This window comes from Somniosus microcephalus, chromosome 20, assembly GCF_052327205.1.
Source record: "Somniosus microcephalus isolate GS21.2 chromosome 20, FLI_Smic_1.0, whole genome shotgun sequence".
Taxonomy (NCBI): domain Eukaryota; kingdom Metazoa; phylum Chordata; class Chondrichthyes; order Squaliformes; family Somniosidae; genus Somniosus; species Somniosus microcephalus.
Window position 1 is genome coordinate 42,673,501 of NC_141006.1, and position 22,232 is coordinate 42,695,732.

Consider the following 22,232-nt stretch of genomic DNA (forward strand, 5'->3'; position numbering starts at 1 on the left):
GATGCCAACCTCCAGAAATTTTTTGATGTTCTCCGTCTTCGCAACTTAACCTTAAATGAGTCCAAATCTGTGAAATCAGAACCATCAGTCAACATCCTTGGCTATTGGGTGGGCAACGGTGTCATCAAACCAGATCCGGAGCAACTTCGTCCGCTTCAGGAGCTCCCTCCCCCTACAAATCTTGGCTCTCTTCGTCGGGCACTCGGCATGTTCGCCTATTATGCGAAGTGGATACCCCACTTCTCCGACAAGATCCAGCCCCTGCTTCACGCGAAGTCATTTCCGTTGGAGGCAACAGCTATTTCAGCTTTCAACCTCCTCAAGCGACAACTGGAAAAAGCCACGCTTCGTTCCATCGATGAAAATCTTCCTTTCGTGGTCGAGTGCGATGCATCGGATGTGGCGATCTCTGCTACCTTGAATCAAGGTGGTCGACCCGTTGCATTTCTGTCCAGAACTTTGCAGGGTAGCGAGCTCCATTATCATCCTGTCGAGAAGGAGGCTACGGCCATCATCGAAGCAGTACGTAAATGGAGTCATTTTCTCGCTCATCGCCATTTCACGCTTATAATCGATCAGTGCTCCATGGCCTTTATGCTGGATAACCGGAAACGCACTAAGGTCAAGAATAACAAAATACAACTCTGGAGGATGGAATTGGCCGCCTTTGGCTACACCATACATTATGGACCCAGCAAAGAGAATGTAGTCCCGGATACCCTCATGTGGGCATTCTGCTCCTCTATGTCAACTTCAGCTCTTGCGGATCTTCATACTGACTTATGCCATCCTGGCATTACCTATATGTTGCACTTTGTGCGATCTAAAAATCTCCCATTTTCTACGGAAGATGTGAAAAGAACATGCTCCACCTGTAGAATTTGTGCGGAATTAAAACCGCAATTCTTCCGTTCATCGAATGGCTCGCTCATACACGCTATGCAGCCTATGCAGCGACTCAGCATTGACTTTAAAGGGCCATTGCCTTCCTCAACGCGAAACACCTACTTACTTATTATTGTGGACGAATATTCACGCTTTCCCTTTGCTTTCCCCTGTCCCAATATACTTACTTCCACAGTGATCAAATGCCTCAATCAAGTCTTTTCCCTTTGCGGTACAGCCAATTTCATCCACTCTGATCGGGGTTCCTCCTTCATGTCAAGCGATCTCAAAAGTTATCTTTCCCAACGGGGAATCGCCACAAGTAAAACGACACCGTATCATCCCATCGGTAACGGACAGGTTGAGAGATACAACGCTATCATTTGAAACGCTGTTCATCTTGCACTGACGTCACGCAACCTACCAGACCAGCAGTGGGAAACTATGCTCCCTGACGTGTTGCATTCCATCAGGTCTCTTCTTTCTACATCCACCAATGTCACTCCTCATGAGCGATTCTTCAGGTTCCAGCGTCGCTCCACTCATGGGACGTCCCTACTGTCATGGTTGGCAGCTCCCGGCCCCGTGCTGCTCTGAAGATTTGTCCGATCTTCAAAAAATGATCCCCACATCGATGAGGTGGAACTAACAGACGTTAATCCCACATACGCGCACGTGCGGTACCCCGATGGCCGAGATCTGGCTCCCTGTCCAACCAGTCCCACGGACCCAACTGATAGAGGAACCCATAGTAATGATGCCGACACTCTGCGCTCCTTTGAGGATGACACCCTACCTGGGATATCAAGGGATCTGCTGGTTACTCCACCGGATCAACTCGGGGAGCCGAGCGCTCCCCACGGGTTGGCCACCCGAAACCAGGACGCCGGTCAATCCCCGGCTACCAAACATGATGAAGCCAGCTCTGCGTCTGTGGGGACCCGCAGTCTCCCTCAGGTCGATCAAGGCGACACAGGCCCTGTCGACCTACCAGTACGGACCAAGCGACCCAGGGACCAAGACACGGTCCGAGGAGACGTGCCTTCCAGCCACAAACAAAGATCTAAAAGACTGCGGCTATTCGTGGTCCGCCTAATCCGCTAGAAGGAAGTCATCGAAGAATGTCATGAATCTTATCATTCATGGAGAAATGACTCATGAAGTAACACTGGGAGGCCAGCTGGTGGCGCCGTCCAAGGAGTATAAATACTCGGGCGTGGGCCCAGCTTGCTCAGGATGTTTCTGTAACCAGGAACTAGTGATGTAACTAGAATCTCATGGTTGTGAAACAGTTGATTAAAGCCTTGTTTTATACTCAAACCAAGTGCTCAGTAGTCTTTTTACATCAGTGTACAGCCAATAATTGTGCACACATACTGCGCCGTACATTAAGCAGACATACTCAAATATGCAGTAAACATATATCTGTATGTATTAAACAGGCACAGTCTCATTCAAATATACATTAACTAGTCACGCCCGCACTCATTAAGCCAACAAACTCGCACTCAAACATACACTAAACGGACAGCTTGAACACTTGCACTCACCTATACATTAAACACAAATACACATTAAGTAGACATGTTCAATTCATATTTGCAATAAACTAAGTTACATTCCTCTATGCATTAAACAGATGCACTTACATTCAACTACCCATTAAGCAGGCACACTTGCACTCCACGCGCTCATATGCACAAGCCATCACACACACAAATATTAAACTTAGTACAGCGTCACATATTTGATGACCAGCACACATATCAAGATATTCATAACAGAGCAAATGCATGTGCACACACTCACTTCTTCAAATATTCATAAACCAGTACATATACTGAAATATTCATTACCAAGTATACACATTCAATATTTATAATCCAACACAAACTCAACTATTAATAAATCAGCCTTCATACATATATTTATAACCAATTGCAAACAGGGAATCTGAAACAAATTAAAGCAAAAAAACCTAATTGCCACAGCAACTGCTTTTGCTTAGTCTGCTCCATAAATTTATGTTCAGTGAAGGAAAAGAATCTTTAAATCTTTAGTCTCACTTGAGGCCTATTTTCTGCTGTTCCATTATTTAAGCAAGAAAGTACATGTGTATAAATAGTGGTGTACTGCCAATAAAAAGCACTAGCTGGCTTTTTCCACGTTCACCGCTGCTCTGAGGATTGCTTCGATTTTCAATGGCTTTACAGAAATTAAAAGATTAAGAGAAAAGTTATTTTAAACTTGTTAAGGCTTTGTTAATGGCAGTCATGAAAAATTAGTTTTTTTTGCTTTAATTTGTTTCAGATTCCCTGTTTGCAATTGGTTATAAATATATGTATGAAGGCTGATTTATTAATAGTTGAGTTTGTGTTGGATTATAACTACACAGATTTTTTAAGAGTGCGTAGTTAACTCCAGATCAGACGTGGAGCTTAACAAAGGGTAAGATTTTGAAGTATCGCACTAGCAGCAACAGTCGTTAATTGTACAGCGGAGCTGTCTGACACAGAGCCTGAGTATATCAACCATTAGCAGGTATCTCACTCTGAAGCAGGAGGAGAAGAGGATGGCTAGGAGTTCAGAGGGCATAAGAAGTGCACAAGTCACAACAGGCATTACCCAAGGAAGTGGATCTACAAAAGAGTCATATACCTTGGCATGATGGACAAACAGTGCATGAGAATGCTCAGGTTCAACAAGGAGGCTGTGACTGAGGTCTGCTGTCTTAGGAAGGAATTTACTAAAGAAGGCCTATAACTGTCCCCCTAATGAGTTGCAGTTGGCCTTGACTGCTTCATACAGTTTCAACTCCAAATCCTCCACAGTAACAGTTGGAATATTCATGATATCTCCTTCTATGTATGTGGTCTGCTTTAATGATGTTGTCAGTGTAAATGCCGCTGGTATTGCCACATGCTCATTTAAGTGGAGGCAACCATTCATCCAAACTAACTATATCATATATATGGCGACAACCGATTGCTCAACAAGGACCATGTATTCTAACGTCTGCTACTGGAAAGCAGGCCCACAAGGGCATCTATCTGTCGACAACACATGAGGGGCAATCACTATATTGGAACAGCACCTTGTAGCTCCTATCTCTTTCTCAACCCTACTACCGCTCACCTTTCTCCATCAGTGCTCTCACTCTGTGCTTCCTCCTCAACCTTACTAGGAAATATCTAGTCTACCCACATGTCTCTATCTATGGTAGTGTCTGATTCAAGGGTAGGTAATGACAGCTTGTGGTGTTTCGTGCAAGTGACTTAAAAGCCACTAAGTTGTGCTTGTTCTGTGAAGGCAGCAGATGGGACGCTATGAATAGATAAGCAAACTTACCCATTTGGGCTTTGTGTTGTCATTACACGTACCATTATGCATCAGTTTATGTGGACATGTTGATATTGTACAGTACATACGTTTAATATGCTACATACAAGTTAGTCTGTGCAGTCTTCAAGCATCTGAACGGTCTCCTATGTAAATTCACTTTCTCTTCACATATTCATGAGAGGTATCTGCTGGTGCAGTCTACCATTCATTTCATTCCATGCCTGTGTGAGATTTCCCTTTAATATAAGAGCAGTATGGATCAAGGTCCATGGAAATTCCTTTCTGCAATACGTTCTTTTTGCCATCATGGCTTGCATGATGTAATTTGCATAACCCTGCTAATTTCCCTTGTGTTACTTTGCTTGCTACATCCTTGCAATTATTTGTGGGACCATGTGTGAGTACTGCATTTTTGGCATATATATTTAACAACTGAGACTTTCTTTCATCTCCATGTGCCCTGTCTGATTAACTATGTGCTCCTTTCTAAGCAACTTCTTCTGCATCTCCTACCAGTTCCACACAGCAGTGGATATGGAATTCACTTTTTCTGTGACATATTGCCATGCTTATTGGCTCCAAATTTTGTTGTGGGGTCCTCCTTTGTGGGGTCCTCCTTTGTGGGGTCCTCCTTCTGCACAAAGAAGAATTTGCCCTCTCTGTCACAAATATAAAGGACATGCTGGGAAGACAAGCTTTTCAATTTCATTAACAAAATAAAAGTAATTTCTTCTCATTGCCATTTTGTTTCAACTCTCAGCATTGCATTGCTTTCCGTGGTCCAGTCAAACTTTTTATTTTTCAACAATAAAAGGACCCATTTTTTCCTGTTACAGTATTAGTTCCCTCTGCTATGTTTTGTTTGACTTGTCTGTATCTTTTTCCTCCATTGAAAATCCTGAATTTAATTTAAACAAGATTCAAATTAGAATGAAAGAAAGAACTTCCATTTATAAAGTGCCTCTTGCGACCACAGGCTGGTCCAAATCGCTTCACAGCCAATAAAATATTTTTGAAGTGTAGTCACTGTTTTAGTGATAATTGAGGGATAAGTGTTAGCCAAGACACCAGGAGATTCCTTTGCTCTTCTTTGAATAGTATCAACTGATCTTTTACGTCCACCTGAGAGAGCGGATGGAGCCTCAATTTAACATCTCATCCATAAGTGCAGCGCTCTGTCAGCACTGCATGGAAATATCAGCCTACATTATGTGCTCAAGTCCCTGGAGTGGGGTTTGAACCCACAACTTTTGACTCAGATCCAAGACTGGCACCCTAAGTAACTCCTAACACAAGGCTCCATTGTATTCGACGCAACTTGCTAATTGCAAACATATTCTCACATCTCTATCACATCAAAATTCCTAACAAAATGTAACTTTCCAAACTTTTTCACCATTTTTGACCTTTTCAAACAATATTTTTTTATTCCAGTGTTGACCTGGTGCAATTCATGAAGAAATGTTTTAATTTCCAAAGGTGGTGTGGTATACAATTATCAAAACTCAACACAATACAACATTTCTATACAATGAAGTGCGCTCATGATATGAATTTGCTTATGTCAAGGTTGTCTGTGTTTAAATTTGAGGGTGTAGGAACGGAAGTTCCTATCTGAATAATGAAGTTTGACTCAGAATAACAAAATTTATTAGACAAACAACTTAACTGGTAACATTACAGGAGAAGATGTACATAGCTCTGTGCAGCCTCCCAGCACCTCAAAGACTGCTGCAAAGTACTGGAAGCTGACGTCATGACGTCATCACGTTCTCCGCACCAACTGGTGGTCACGTGATTGGCGTCATGACGTCATCACGCGGAAATGCAAGAAAGTACATACAGTTTAAAGGTGCAGTCCACAGCTGCACTACACGGTAGTTAAAGGGATGATTACTAATTGCCCTGGGTCTCTTGGTGGCTCCGCCACAGGCGCCCCCCCAGAATTCTCTTTAACAGACAGTGTCAACCGAACAGGAGGTTTGATGATCCTGCCCGAACGACTACGAACTTCAGGTAGTGGAACGTTGGGAGACGAGCCGGTGCTTGGCTGTGTCTGAAGCGGCGCATCCGGGGTGGAGGAAACAGTAGCAGAAGGTGTGGGCCAGGATGAGGCAGAAGTAGGCAGTTCAATGGTGGGCTGTTGCATAACTGGTCTGGCAGTCAACGGTGGTCGTCCACGGCGAGGTGGCTGGGCGGCAACAACTGGTTCACTCCGATCTAAATGGGCTGGTTTAAGTCGGTTGCTAGAGATGGTATCGGACTTGCCTCCCACTTGGACTGTGAAAATTTTTTCTCCCGATGAGATGACACGAAACGGTCCAGCATAAGGTGGTCTGAGTGTATCTCTATGAGCGTCCTGCCGAATAAAAACGTAATCGGAACTCATAAGTTCTGCCGGAACATGAGGCCTCTGTAGGCTGTAATGCGAGGTTGGAATAGGCAGGAAATTCTTTGCCACCTCGTGACGCTGAAGGAGCTGCTGAGCAGGCGACCACGGCTCTGTATGTGGAGGGAGGAAGTCCCCTGGTACTCGAAGTGCTTGACCGTAGACTAACTCAGCCGATGAAGCCTGGAGGTCATCCTTGGGGGCTGTGCGGAGGCCTAGCATCACCCAGGGGAGTCTGTCCACCCAGTTGGGACCACGCAAGCTGGCACGGAGGGATGCCTTGAGAGACCGATGAAACCTCTCGCATAGACCGTTCGCTTGCGGATGGTAAGCGGTGGTACGGTGCAGCTTGGTACCCAAGCCCTGTGCAACTGCGTTCCACAACTCTGATGTGAATTGTGGACCTCGGTCAGAGGAGATGTCAGATGGCACCCCAAACCGGGTCACCCACGACGAAATAAACGCCCTGGATACGTCCGCTGCAGTGGTAGCAACCAAGGGAATCGCCTCTGGCCACCTGGTAGTGCGGTCCACTATTGTCAGGAGATGCATGAAACCCCGCGAAGCGGGGAGGGGACCCACTAAGTCCACATGTACGTGATCGAAATGGCATTCTGGCACCGGGAAGATGGCCACTGGAGCCTTAACATGACGATGGACCTTTGATTTTTGACAGTCCACGCAATTGTTTGTCCAGTCCCGAACGTCTGAATGGATTCCCTTCCAAACAAATTTGCGGGACATGAGCCGTTGTGAAGCTCGCATCCCCGGGTGTGATAAGTCGTGTATAGCCTGAAAAATCTTCTTACGCCATTCGACTGGCACAATGGGCCGGGGCACTACCATGGATGTGTCACACAAGAGCGTGGTTCCTGCTGATTGGAACATAACATCGGCCACCTGCAAACTAGAAGGCGCAGTCCGATACGCCTGAACTTCGGGATCTGCCAGTTGTTCTTCCGCCAACCCGACGAAATCAATTCCCAGGTGAACTGCCTGGACTGGGGCACGTGAAAGGCAATCAGCCACGAGATTATCTTTGCCGGACACATGTCGTAAATCCGTCGTAAATTCGGATATAAATGTAAGGTGGCGCTGTTGCCGAGCCGACCACGGCTCCGCCGTTTTGGCCATTGCGAAAGTGAGCGGCTTATGGTCCACGAATGCAGTGAACGGGCACCCTTCTAGGAGAAAACGGAAATGCCGGATGGCCAAAAACAGGGCCAGCAACTCCCTGTCAAAAGTGCTATATTTTCGCTCGTTCTTGCGCAGTTGGCGGCTAAAAAAAGCCAACGGCTGCCAAGTCCCGTCGACCCATTGTTCTTGAACCGCTGCAATGGTGTAATCGGAGGCATCGGTAGTAAGGGCGATGGTCGCGCCCGGGAGTGGGTGTGCAAGCATAGTTGTGTCTGCCAACGCCGCCTTGGTGTCAAGGAACGCCTGGTCCATCTGCGTTGTCCAAATGATAACATCTTTGCCCGACTTCCCTTTGAGTGCTTCGTACAACGGCTGCATCAACTGGGCTGCCTTGGGGACAAAACGATGATAAAAATTTACCATCCCCAGGAACTCCTGAAGAGATTTGAGTGTGAGGCCACGGGAATGCCGTAACTGCCTCTACCTTGGTGGCCACTGGGACGGCGCCTTCTGAGGTAATCCTATGCCCTAGAAAGTCAATGCTGGTTAACCCAAACTGGCATTTGGCTAGGTTTATGATGAGGCCATGTTGGCTGAGACGGGCAAAGAGTGTACGCAAATGGGCCATATGCTCCTTCGTATCCTTACTAGCGATGAGAATGTCATCCAAGTAAACGAAAATGAAGGGAAGGTCCCATAACACAGAGTCCATGAGTTGCTGAAAGGCCTGAGCCGCATTTTTCAATCCGAACGGCATTCGGAGGAACTCAAAAAGGCCAAATGGTGTGATGACCGCCGTTTTGGGGACGTCTTGAGGGTGCACAGGAACTTGGTGATATCCACAGACGAGATCTACTTTGGAAAATACTGAGTTGCCAGCCAGATGGGCCGAAAAATCTTGTATATGTGGTATTGGATACCTATCCGGCATAGTGGCTTCGTTAAGGCATCTGTAATCCCCGCAAGGCCTCCATCCGCCACCTGGTTTAGGTACAATGTGCAGTGGGGAGGACCAAGGACTATCGGAGCGTCAGACAATCCCAAGGCGCTCCATGGTCTGAAACTCCGCCTTTGCAGCTGCAAGCTTTCCGGGTTCCAATCTTCGTGCCCGAGCGTAAACAGGCGATCCCGTCATGGTGATGTGATGCGCCACACCGTGCCTCGCGACTGCTGCCGAAAATGTAGGCCTGGTGAGCTCTGGGAACTCGCCGAGTAGGCGCATAAACCCTTCCTGCGATGGAACCGCACAGGCGACCGACCAGGAGACGGCGGTGCTGCGGTGGCAAGGCACCGTGTGGAAAGTGAACGCATTAATGAGTCGACAATGACGAACATCGACCAGAAAACCATTGGCACAGAAAAAATCAGCCCCCAGGATGGCCTGTGATACTTTAGCCGTTATAAACTCCCACATAAAACGCTGACCTCCGAGAGTTAAATTAACTGTCTGTTTACCGAACGTGCGAATGGCCGCACCATTGGCTGCCTCGAGGGAAGGACCGTGACCGCCGGATTGCAGATCCAGCTTTAAAACTGGCAAAACACTGCACTGAGAACCAGTGTCACACAGGAATCGTCGTCCTGTCATGGAATCCGTAATGTAGAGGAGTTTTCCCGCTGAACCGACTGCCATGGTGAACTGGGTATGTTTTTCAGACCCTTTCGTACTCATCGCAGCTCGCGGGCCTGCTGGAGATTTTTTTTCAGCAAAGCTGCAGGGAGGACGGCAGCATCGAGCCTTGGCGCCAAAACGGGCGTGGTACATACACCAGCCTGCTGAAGGAGGGCTGGACTTTGCTCGCATAGGGGAAAGGCGCCTCGTGGCTGCACAACTCTGCTGTGTGACCATAAAAATCTTGTCTGCCTCTGCAGCGAGCTCGGCACAGTCCGTAATCGCAGAACTGGCCAAGGCTGCCTGAACTGGTTCAGGTAGCTGGCAGAGGAAAAGTTCTCAAAACAAAAAACATTGAGGCTCCGAACCCAAAAGCGTGAGCATCTGGCTCATCAATTCCGATGGTTTTGAGTCCCCAAGGCCGGGCATAGCAATAAGCCTGCTTGCACGCTCCGACTTATTTAAACCAAACGAGTTTTTAGAGCTTCATACTTGCCCTCTGCCGGTGGATTGCCAAGGAGGCTGATGACCCGCGAGGCCGTGACGCTGTCGAGAGCGGAGACCACGTAGTAATAACGGGTCGAATCCACTGTAATCTCCCGGAGTGCGAACTGGGCTTCTGCCTGGAAAAACCATGCTGCTGGTTGCTGTTCCCAGAACTGCGGCAATTTAAGGGCGACGGCGTTCGTATTCATTATAAATATCTCAACGAAAGTTGTCCGACGAGATCGGGGTCACCAATGTAGGAACGGAAGTTCCTATCCGAATAATGAAGTTCGACTCAGTAGAACAAAATAACAAAATTTATTAGATAAACAACTTAACTGGTAACACTACAGGAGAAGATGTACATAGCTCTGTGCAGCCTCCCAGCACCTCAAAGACTGCTGCAAAGTACTGGAAGCTGACGTCATGACGTAATCACGTTCTCCGCGCCAACTGGTGGTCACGTGATCGGCGTCATGACGTCATCACGCGGAAATGCAAGAAAGTACATACAGTTTAAAGGTGCAGTCCACAGCTGAAATACACGGTAGTTAAAGGGATGATTACTAATTGCCCTGGGTCTCTTGGTGGCTCCGCCACAAGGGTATTCATATATTGTACATTGCAAATTAGAAAGAAATGTTTCGGAGTGCTTGTTAAATGGGTCATACGCTGAAACCAACAATTTGAGAGCAGCCCAGTCCTTTCCAGAATGTGACCATAAGTGTTCGTCTCTTTCACTTTTACATATTATGTTCTCGTTAACCACACCTGCATGGTAGTAATTACTGGCGGGGAGTAAAACTATGCTGTTTTTCACTCTTCTTCTGTCCATGAATGTAAAACAAAGAAAAATGTGCCTGAAGGTCAATAAACTTGAGCAACATCTGGAATCAGTCAATTGTCATGACCAAGCTATCCACAGATGCTCATTATGAATTCCTCGATTTAAGTCTTCCTGTGTGCAATTGCACTATCTAAGATGTACAGTACAACAACAACAATGTGCATTTATATAGTGTCTTTAATGTAGTAAAACATCCCGAGGTGCTTACAGGAAATGCAACGTACACCTCTGAATACTGTTTGGTTTCTTCGAACAAAACAAATCAAAAATAATTCTTACTTTCTCTCCAGCTTCAGACTATGTTCTGTGCTTGTTTTGTCCAGACCCAGTATAGCTGTTTCTGCAAGTGACAGGAAGCAAAACAAGTTAAACAATTTCTTTCTCCCCTCTTGCCGATCATTTCTAGATAAAATTGATTCAGAGGTGTTAGTAATACTGATTAATGGCGAACCACTTTTTGCCACAATATTTTCTTAGCTGTCACTAATCAAACATATCATGTGGTTTCATTTCACTCTACAATCAATAAAGAAATAAAAAGATCAAGCTTCAGATACTCAGTTCTAAAGAGTTTTCATATGTAAAGGGGGAAAAAATTTGGTTGCTTTGCGCCTCCCGTTAGCGCCCGGGCGCGGCGCCGCCACGCCTCCCGCGAAATTCAGCGGGAGGTTAGCGGCGGCGGTAACCGTTGGGCCCGGCGGCACTGCGCCACCGGCGGTGACGTCATTCCCGTGCGCAGCGCACCGCTCGCGCCCCGGCGGCGATCTTCAGGAGTGCCCCCTGACTTACCGCCGGACGCTATGTCCGACGGGGTCAGGGGGGCCTACCTGCGGCCGGAGCGGCGCTAATTAAAGGTGAGGTGCCGGGTGGCCATTTTTGTTGCTGGCCGCCTGCCAGCACCTGCCCTCGTTGCCATCCCCGGCCTCCGTGAGCCCGGCTCTTCTCTTGAGTGTCGGTTTCTTTTGCCGGCACTCCGATCCCTGGTGGCCCAGCTGGGCCCCTGGTGGCCCAGCTGGGCCCCGGGTCACGCTGCGCTAGGCCCCTCCCCTTTAAGAAGGGGAGGAAGGCCTGCAGTACTGCAGCGCGATGTGCCGCAGCGCCATAGCGCTGCGATATTCCCTTGCAGCGCCCCAGGAGGGAGGCGGGGCACTTCTAGTAGCGCCACGCCACCCTCTTGGGGCACTACTGATGAATTTCGGCCACGGGGGTGCTAATTTTTTCAGGGCGCTTAAAGTAGCGCCCCAGCAAAGTTACACCCCAAAGGGGGCACGACTCAATTTTCCCCCCAAAGGCTTCAAATTAAATTATGCTATGTTACTTTGGGGAGTTTTCTTGCCAATTTTTCCCTACCCAATATCTCGTGAAGCATTGACTCCTTGGCTCTATAGCCACAGGTCACCCTCCTGTATTTCGCACAAATGACCATGATGTGAGAGTTTTGACAATGATTGTCTGCAAGTTTTTTAACCTCAGATTTTAGCTGAGCTCAATTTTGCCTTCACCTGATGAGCACCGAAGCAGATTCCAGCAGTAGCAATCAGGAAGTGGGAACAGTGGCTGATTTTCTTCTCCTTAACCCCAGGCCAATTGATGCACCCGTACCATTCCACTGATGAGATCTAAAGGGCAATTTTTCAAAGGGAGGCTTCTGGTTCGGAGCTAATCAACAGGAGAATGGGTTGCAGAATTGGTCCAGTCGTGTTATAGAAGAATCATAGAATCATAGAATCGTTACAGCACAGAAGGAGGCCATTCGGCCCATCGAGCTCATGCCGGCTCTCTGCAAGAGCAATTCAGCTAGTCCCACTCGCTGCCCTTTCCCCGTAGCCCTGCAATTTTTTTTCCTTCAGGTACTTATCCAATTCCCTTTTGAAAACCACGATTGACTCTGCCTCCACCGCCCTTTCAGGCAATGCATTCCTGATCATAACCACTCGCTGCGCAAAAAGGTTTTTCCTCATGTCACCTTTGGATCTTCTGCCAATCACCTTAAATCTGGGTCCTCTGGTTCTCGACCCTTCCGCCAATGGGAACAGTTTCTCTCTACCTACTCTGTCTAGACCCCTCATGATTCTGAACACCTCTATCAAATCTCCTCTCAATCTTCTCTACTGTAAGGAGAACAACCCCAGCTTCTCCAGTCTATCCACGTAACTGTAATTCCTCATCCCTGGAACCAGTCTTGTAAATCTTTTCTGCACCTTCTCTAAAGCCTTCACATCCTTCCTCAAGTGTGGTGCCCAGAATTGGACACAATACTCCAGTTGTGGCCAAACCAGTGTTTTATAAAGGTTCATCATAGCTTCCTTGCTTTTGTACTCTATGAGGGTGAAATTGAGTGCCTTTGCGCTTCCCAACGGGGCGCAAATGGCTTTGCGACCGGGCATGGCACTGACATCGATTCCCGCCATATTCGGCGGGAGTTTTGTGGCGCTGCTACGGCGATGCGCCCCAATCTCCTTTGCCCGGAGATCATGATGTCATCGTCGTGCTTATTGCCCGGTAGCGCCCCGGACCCGAAACTGACTTCCGCCCCCTGCAGCAGCGCCGGGCGAAAAAGCTGACAGCTGCAGGAGGCGTGCATCGGACGGCCGGCCGCTTTGGGGGCGATGATTAAAGGCAAGGTGGCTGAGGTAAGTAAAAAAAACCTTATCTTTCTTGTTCCGCTTTTTTCCGCTGGTTCCTACCCGTGATTGATCAGCCTGGCACTCTGCTTGAGTAGCAGACTGATCGCGCGAGATCACGGCTGCCTTGGTGGTCCAAGTAGGTAATTTTCTACTGCAGAGCCTGCAGCGATGGCCCTTCCCTTTAAGGGAGGGAAGGAGTCTTTGACCGCGGCAGCGCTGCACGGCCCAGTGTGCAGCGCTGCTGAAGTCTCCGCCATGCCTGCTGCCGATTACGCTCCAAGAAGGTAGTGGACGCTTGATTTTGTGCTCCACTTCCTTCTTGGAGCGCAAAACCGAATTTTTTTAAAGTTTGGAAACATTAGCGCCTGACGCTAATTTTCCAAACTTTTAAAATTTACTGCCCCAAACTGGGCTATAATGAATTTCTCCCCCTATGTCTCTATTTATGTAGCCCAGGATCCCGTATGCTTTTTTAACCGCTTTCTCAACCTGCCCTGCCACCTTCAATGATTTGTGCACATATACCCCCAGGTCTCTCTGTTCATGCACCCACTTTAGGATTGTACCTTCAGTTTATATTGCATCTCCTCGTTCTTTCTACCAAAATGTATCACTTCGCACTTTTCTGCGTTAAATTTCATCTGCCATGTGTCCGCCCATTCCTCCAGCCTGTCTATGCCCTCTTGAAGTCTATCCCTATCCTCCTCACTGTTCGCTATACTTCCAAGTTTTGTGTCATCTGCAAATTTTGAAATAACGCATGTACGCCCAAGTCCAAGTCATTAATATATATCAAGAAAAGCAGTGGTCCTAGTACCGACCCCTGGGGAACACCACTGTATACCTTCCTCCAGTCCGAAAAACATCCGTTCATCACTACTCTCTGTTTCCTGTCACTTAGCCAATATTCGTATCCATGCTGCCACTGTCCCTTTTATTCCATGGGCTTCAACTTTGCTGGCAAGCCTATTATGTGGCATTTTATCAAACGCCTTTTGGAAGTCCATGTACACCACATCAACCGCATTGCCCTCATCAACCCTCTCTGTTACCTCATCAAAAAATTCAATCAAGTTAGTTAAACACGATTTGCCTTCAACAAATCCGTGCTGGCTTCCCTTAATTAATCCACACTTGTCCAAGTGACTGTTAATTTTGTCCCGGATTATCATTTCTTAAAGCTTCCCCACCACCGAGGTTAAGCTGACTGGCCTGTAGTTACTGGGTTTATCATTACACCCTTTTTTGAACAAAGGTGTACCATTTGCAATTCTCCAGTCCTCTGGCACCACCCCCGTATCCAAGGAAGATTGGAAGATTATGGCCCGTGCCTCCGCAATTTCCACCTTTACTTCCTTCAGCATCCTGGGATGCATCCCATCAGGTCCTGGTGACTTATCTACTTTGTACAGCCAGCCCTTCTAGTACCTCCTCTTTGTCAATTTTTACCCCATCCAGTATCTCAACTACCTCCTCTTTCACAATGATTGTGGCAGCATCTTCTTCCTTGGTAAAGACATATGCAATGTACTCATTTAGCACCTCAGCCATGCCCTCTGCCTCTGTGCATAGGTCTCCTTTTTGGTCCCTAATCGGCCCCACCCCTCCTCTTGCTACCCGTTTACTATTTATATGCCTATAGAAGACTTTTGGATTTCCTTTTATGTCAGCTGCCAGTCTATTCTCAAACTCTCTCTTTGCCCCTCTTATTTCCTTTTTCACTTCCCCTCTGAACTTTCTACATTCAGCCTGGTTCTCGCTGATTATCTCTGACTTACATGGCCATCTAACGAGGCTCCACGCCAGAAGTGGAGCTGACAAAATTCCTTCGCTACTGTGCTTTTATGCTTATGTAAAGAGAGAATTGTAAAAGGTATAAGAGGAGATTTTCCACTTCAGTGCTCCCATTGTGAAACTGTATTGACTAGGAAATTCACGATGGAGAAACTGCTCACCCCCAGCTCATGATTTTCTGTTCATGCCACCTGGAGTGCTGAAGTGGAAAATCTCTCCACTACAGTTCATTTAATAGCATATGAGTTGTAGAGGATTGGAAATTTTGTTCTTTATAGATGACAGTATTCCCTGAAATTAAAACAGTGTCCTTAATGATACTCCCCAAGATTTGTAAGGCTTGGGTTTCAAGTTTTTGATTTCTGAATAAAACATGTAAAAGGCAATTCCAGTTTCATTGGTGATAGGGACAGTACTGCTTGTTCGCTAGCTCCATTTAAACCTTTCCCTGTACAAAATGAAGCAATCGGACTTGTATCTATTGAATTAGTTTGTAAGTAACCATAACGTTCTAAGGCAAATGAAGTTGAATGCTGTTATGTTATTCCTAAAACAATAATGATTACACACTTCGTTTTTTAATGACAGAACCTTTTTTTCACTTATAGTTTAAAGGTTATTTTTTAATTACTCAACCCGCTCACCTCCAGGTTTAACGGTGGTGGGTCAGCGGGCGGACAGACAACCCGCTCCAGGAGGTGAGTTGGTCATTTAAATATTATAATGCGGTTGGGAGCCTCACTTTTAACCTGTTTTCCAGGTTTAACTCTGGCCGGCCGAGTTTCCCGGGCCTCGGGGAAACCTGCCAGCTCAAGGGAGCTGAGGACAGCTTTGGGGAAAAGGTAACTGCCCTTACAGCACTGCATGATCTTCACTACACGTCAATTACAAGAGAAATGCAGGGAACAGCACTAACCACTCTACATGGCCTTCTTTGATCTCACAAAGGCCTTCAACACTGTCAACCGTGAGGGATTATGGAGTGTCCTCCTCAAATTCGGCTGCCCTCAAAAGTTTGTCACTATCCACCGCCTGCTTCACGACGACATGCAAGCCGTGATCCTGACCAACTGTTCCACCACAGGCCCAATTCACGTATGAACCGGGGTCAAGCAAGGCTGTGTCATCGCACCAACACTCTTCTCGATCTTCCTTGCTGCAATGCTCCATCTCACCCTCAGTAAGCTCCCCACTGGAGTGGAGCTAATTTACAGAACAAACGGGAAACTGTTCAACCTCCGTCGCCTCCAGTCCAGATCCAAGGTCGGCCCATCCTCTGTCGTCGAATTACAGTATGCAGATGATGCTTGCGTCTGCACTCACTCGGAGGTCGAACTCCAAACCATCGTAAACACCTTCACCGAAGCATACGAGAGCATGGGCCTTACACTAAACATCCGTAAGACAAAGGTCCTCTACCAACCTGCCCCCGCCACACAGCGCTGCCCCCCGATTATCAAAATCTACAACAAGACCTTGGACAACGTGGACCACTTTCCATACCTCGGGAGCCTACTGTCAACAAGGGCAGACGTCGACGACGAAGTCCAATACCGCCTTCAGTGTGCCAGTGCAGCCTTCGGTCGCCTGAGGAAGAGAGTGTTTGAAGACCAAGACCTCAAACCCAGCACTAAGCTCATGGTCTACAGGGCAGCAGTGATACCTGCCCTGCTGTATGCCTCAGAGACATGGACCATGTACAGCAGGCACCTCAAGGCACTGGAGAGGCACCACCAACGCTGCCTCCGCAAGATCCTGCAAATCCATTGGCAGGATAGGCGCACCAACGTCAGTGTTCTTGCTCAGGCCAACATCCCCAGCATCGAAGCTCTGACCACGCTCAATCAGCTCCGATGGACAGGTCACATTGTCCGCATGCCCGATACGAGACTCCCAAAACAAACGCTCTACTCGGAGCTCCGGCACGGCAAGAGAGCACCAGGTGGGCAGAGGAAACGCTTCAAGGACACCCTCAAAGCCTCCTTGAAAAAGTGTAACATCCCCACCGACACCTGGGAATCCCTGGCCCAAGACCGCAAAAAGTGGAGGAGAAGCATCCGGGAAGGCGCCGAACACCTCGAGTCTCTTCGCCGGGAGCAAGCGGAAGCCAAGCGCAGGCAGCGCAAGGAGCACACGTCAACCCAAGCACCCCACCCACCCGCCCCTTCAACCACCGTCTGCCCCACCTGTGATAGAGGCTGTAGGTCCCGCATTGGACTCATCAGTCACCTGAGAACTCATTGTTAGTGTGGAAGCAAGTCATCCTCGGTTCCGAGGGACTGCCTAAGAAGAAGAAGAGCATGTGGGCTGGGAGGAGCAGGAGTGCTTCCCCCCGCCCCCGGCCCCCCCAAGCTTACCTGCTTCCCTGGGACCAGACCCCCACCTCCCATCAGATCCCCCCCCCCATCTAAAGAACCCCCCCGATCAGAGATCGGACCACCCCCTCCGGCCATATTCCCACATCCCTTGATTCCCTTAGTGTCCAATAAAAATAGTGAACAATGGAAATATTTCTCTTTCTACTGCCAATCAAAAGTCAGTAATTTATAATGGGTTTTTTTACCTTATGGAAATAATTAGATAATTTAAATGCTTTCCTCACCAATACTGAACATCATTTTGCGCAAAGCCGGCTCACACAAACAGATCATCTGATTTTGGTGACATTGCTTGAGTTGGCCACAATGCCAGGAGAGCTGGAAATAAGAAATAGCTTCTCATTGCAGTAACCGCCACAAACCTTATAAACGTCATCAGAATGTGGCTCGTACATCACCTTGATCTTCTGTCAGTTGCTCACTTGTGTTTTTGGGGCAGGCATCAGATATACTTTCGATCCCGCAAAGGAACAAATTCATTCAGATTCACAACTTCAGACTTGCTGGCCTGGATTTTGCCCGAAGGCGAGTTCCGTGACTGGGGTGGGGGAGCGGGGAGTGGTGGGGGGGGGTGGGCGGGGGCCCGGAGCGGGGGGGCGCGGGTGTTGCTGTTTCTCATCCTCGATGATTTCAACCTTCATCTCAACTCATCATGCTCTCTCTCCTCTGAGTTCCCTGCCCTCTTATCCTCCCTTAATATCTCCCTCCATATAAACTCTCCTACCCACTTCTATTTCCTCTTCCCACCCTCTTTCTTTTCTTCTTCTCTCTACCCTTCCTAGGTCCCTGTCTCCTGTTGTCATGCCTCCTTTCACTTCTCCCCTCTCGGGTACACTGCCCTCCCAAATCCCTAACCCAACCCTTCAACACTCCTCGACCATACTACACCCCTGCCACCGTCCCAGGCTTGACTCCCTCTTAGATAAGCCTCCAGCTTCCCTCTGCGTCTCTCTTGGCATCCTCCAAAGGGTCCATCGAGGCACTCATTGTGCTGCTCCCTTACATGTTGCCCCTTGGCGACATCATCCAAAAACACAGCTTCGTTTTCCACGTGTACGCTGACGACACCCAGCTCTACCTCAGCATCACTTCTCTCGACCCCTCCACGGTCTCTAAATTGTCAGACTGCTTATCCGACATCCAGTTCTGGATGAGCAATTAAATATTGGGAAGACTGAAGCCATTGTTTTCAGTCCCCGCCACAAACTCCGTTCCCTAGCCACTGACTCCACCCCTCTCCCTAACATCTGTCTGATGCTTAACCACACTGTTTGCAAACTTGGTGTCATATTTGACCCTGAAATGAGCTACCGACCACATGTCCGCAGCATAACTAAGTCCGCCTATTTCCACTTCTGTAACATTGCCCTCTTGAGCATCCCTGATTATAATCGCTCAACCATTGGTGGCCGTGCCTTCTGTTGCCTAGGCCCTAAGCTCTGGAATTCACTGTCTAAGCCTCACTGCCGCTTTACCTCTCTTTCCTCCTTTAAAATGCTCCTTAAAATCTATCTGGCTGGCCTCAGCTCATCCGCTGCTGAAACCCTCATCCATGCCTCTAGACTTGACTATTCCAACGCACTCCTGGCTGGCCTACCATATTCTACCCTACGTAAACTTGAGGTGATCCAAAACTCGGCTGCCCATGTCCTAACTCGCACCAAGTCCCGTACACCCATCACCCCTGTGCTCGTTGACCTACATTGGCTCCCGGTTAAGCAACACCTCAATTTCAAAATTCTCATCCTTGTTTTCAAATCCCACCATGACCTCGCCCCTCCCTATCTCTGTAATCTCCTTCAGCCCCACAGCCCCCTGAAATATCTGCGCTCCTCTAATTCTGCCCTCTTGAGCATCCCTGATTATAATCGCTCAACCATTGGTGGCCGTGTCTTCAGCTGCCTAGGCTCTAAGCTCTGGAATTCCCTGCCTAAACCTCTCCGCCTCGCTACCTCTCTTTCCTTCTTTAAGACGCTCCTTAAAATCTACCTCTTTGACCAAGCTTTTGGTCACCTGCCCTAATTTCTCCTTATGTGGCTCGGTGTCAATTTTTTGTCTTATAATACTCCTGTGAACCGCCTTGGAATGTTTTACTACATTAAAGGTGCTATATAAATACAGGTTGTTGTTGTTGTTGAAGTGATGGGCTCGAATCCAGGCTGGCAGCCAAAACACGCACATGAATGGACACAGAAACTCAAGTTAAATAGGCGTGGTTACATAGCAAGTTTCGGATATATATGACCTGGTAATAAATGGGGAATAGAGAGGAGACAATAGGAGGGAGCCCAAAGTTAAAGTCAGAGGTCTCGTGGTGGGATAAAGTTGACATGGATAAGGTGGAGTCAGCTTGACGCGTCGACAAACTGATGTGCAGGTTCAGAGACAGGTGTGACGGGCGAATGAGTCCAGAAGCTATTTGAATGATAGAGTATCAGAGGACACACTGCTGGAGGTAATTCCGTGGGAATGAAGAGCCAGGAGGTGTGCAGAAATGATCACGGGGCAGAAAAACAGTGGCAAAATTGGAGGATACCATAAGATCGAGATGCAACAGGAGAGTAAATTTCTGGCCAGGAACCAGACTGTAGCAAAATAAAGCTGAAAAACCAGTAGAACCAGAAGTCCAGTCATAAGCTGAGCAGGTAGTAGCACTGGTGGCAGCGGGGGTGGCGGCGGGGGGCGGGGGGGTGGTGGCAGTAGGCTGTATGCTAGACAAAGTTACCTTAAAACATTAAGCAATGGAACAGAATATCAGACACACATCGGCTGGGTCTTACACTGTAGTGCAATGTAGTCCAGTGGAGAAGCGTAGTCTTGATGTCCAGAGAAGACCAGGAATTTGGAAACCAAATTTGAGCAAAGATCCAGTGCTCACTGATGAGTGGTCAGGGGATGGGCAGTGCGCCAAGGTAACTTTAAATTTGCAGCTTGAACTTGTAGTTAGAGCATAAAAAATAGGAGCAGGAGTAGGCCATACGGCCCCTCGAGCCTGCGCCACCATTCAATAAGATCATGGCTGATCTTCTACCTCAACCCCACTTTCCTGCCCTATCCCCATATCCCTTGATTCCCTAAATGTCCAAAAATCTATTAATTTCAGTCTTGAATATACTCAATGACTGAGCATCCACAGCCCTCTGGGGTAGAGAATTCCAAAGATTCACAACAACTCTGGGTAAAGAAATTTCTCCTCATCTCAGTCCTAAAATGGCCGATCCCTTATCCTGGAACTTTGAGCCCAAGCTCTAGACTCTCCAGCCAGGGGAAACAGCCTCTCAGCATCTACCCTGTCAAGCCCTCTAAAAATTTTGTATGTTTCAATGAGATCACCTCTCATTCTTCTAAACTCCAGTGAATATAGGCCCATTTTACTCAATCTCTCCTCATAGGACAACCCTCTCATCCCAGAATCAATCTAGTGAACCTTTGTTGCACCCCCTCTAAGACAAGTATACCCTTCCTTAAGTAAGCAGGCCAAAACTGTACACAGTTCTCCAGGTGTGGTCTCACCAAAGCCCTATAGAATTGCAGCACGACTTCTTTACTCTTATACTCCAACCCTCTTGCAATAAAGGAGAACATACCATTTACTTTCCTAATTGTTTGCTGTACCTGCATGTTAACTTTCAGCGATTCGTGCAAAAGGACCCCCAAATCCCTCTGAATACCAACATTTACTAGTAGTCTCTCACCTTTTAAAAAAATATTCAGCTTTTTCTATTCCTCATACCAAAGTGGATAATTTCACATTTCCCAACATTATACTCCATCTGCCACCTTCTTGCCCACTCACTTAACCAATCTATATCCCTTTGCAATCTCTTTGCATCCTCCTCACAGCTTACTTTCCCACCTAGCTTTGTATCATCAGCAAACTTGGATACATTACACTCGGTCCCTTCATCTAAGGCATTGATATAGATTGTAAATAGCTGAGGCCCCAGCACTGATCCTTGCGGTACCCCACTAGTTACAGCCTGCCAACCTGAAAATGACCCATTTATTTCTACTCTCTGTTTTCTGTCCGTTAACCAATCCTCAATCCATGCTAATATATTACCGCCAACCCCATGAGCCCTAGGCTAAAATGCACCCACTCTTAGAGTCAGGAATGGGAGGAAACAAAACAAATTTGACATGGATTACGTTCTGATCTTAGCATCGCTTTTTCTAATAGCTAACAAAAAAATCTCATTATGATTAGTCCACAGAGTCCAGTTTAATTCTAATAAATATATAAGCAGTCTGCCAGGAAGCATTACTTTTAGATTAAGATGTCTGCAGACTGCTTATTAAAGAAGTATCTGGAATATTGTTTATCCTCTTTCCATTTAATCATCCATGTTAAAACCAAATTATTTAAGCCCTTTCATCATACTTAATATACTCTCTTATAAGAGTTTATGTAGAAAAGATGACTAACATATGCTGGGCTGACAATATCCAGTGCACAGAGCAAGGAAAATGGAAATACTTGGGGAATAGTTTCTGCTTGGATCAGGACTATATATTTAATTGTTAGGTCTGAATAAGGAATTCATTATAATAGAAGTGAACAGAAAGTGATTTGGTACTTTGGAATTCAATGCTTTGTATTTGTATTACCCTTGAGTTGGGATAGATTTAGAAATAGGTTTGTGGTCATTCTTATCTCTGTAATATCTGAATTCGATGACAGAGGATGGGACAACCTTGGATCTGGACTGGAGGCGACGGAGGTTGAGCAGTTTCC

General features: G+C 47.3%; 1 long non-coding RNA gene across 1 annotated transcript in view; it reads right to left on the minus strand.

The window, feature by feature from the left end:
* The window catches only part of LOC147103158 (uncharacterized), a 96,477-nt gene that overhangs the window by 65,010 nt on the left and 9,235 nt on the right, over window positions 1-22,232 (minus strand). Inside the window, exon 2 of the long non-coding RNA XR_015072905.1 lies at window positions 10,978-11,038. This is a non-coding gene — a long non-coding RNA (uncharacterized LOC147103158). The remainder of the gene's footprint in view (window positions 1-10,977; window positions 11,039-22,232) is intronic.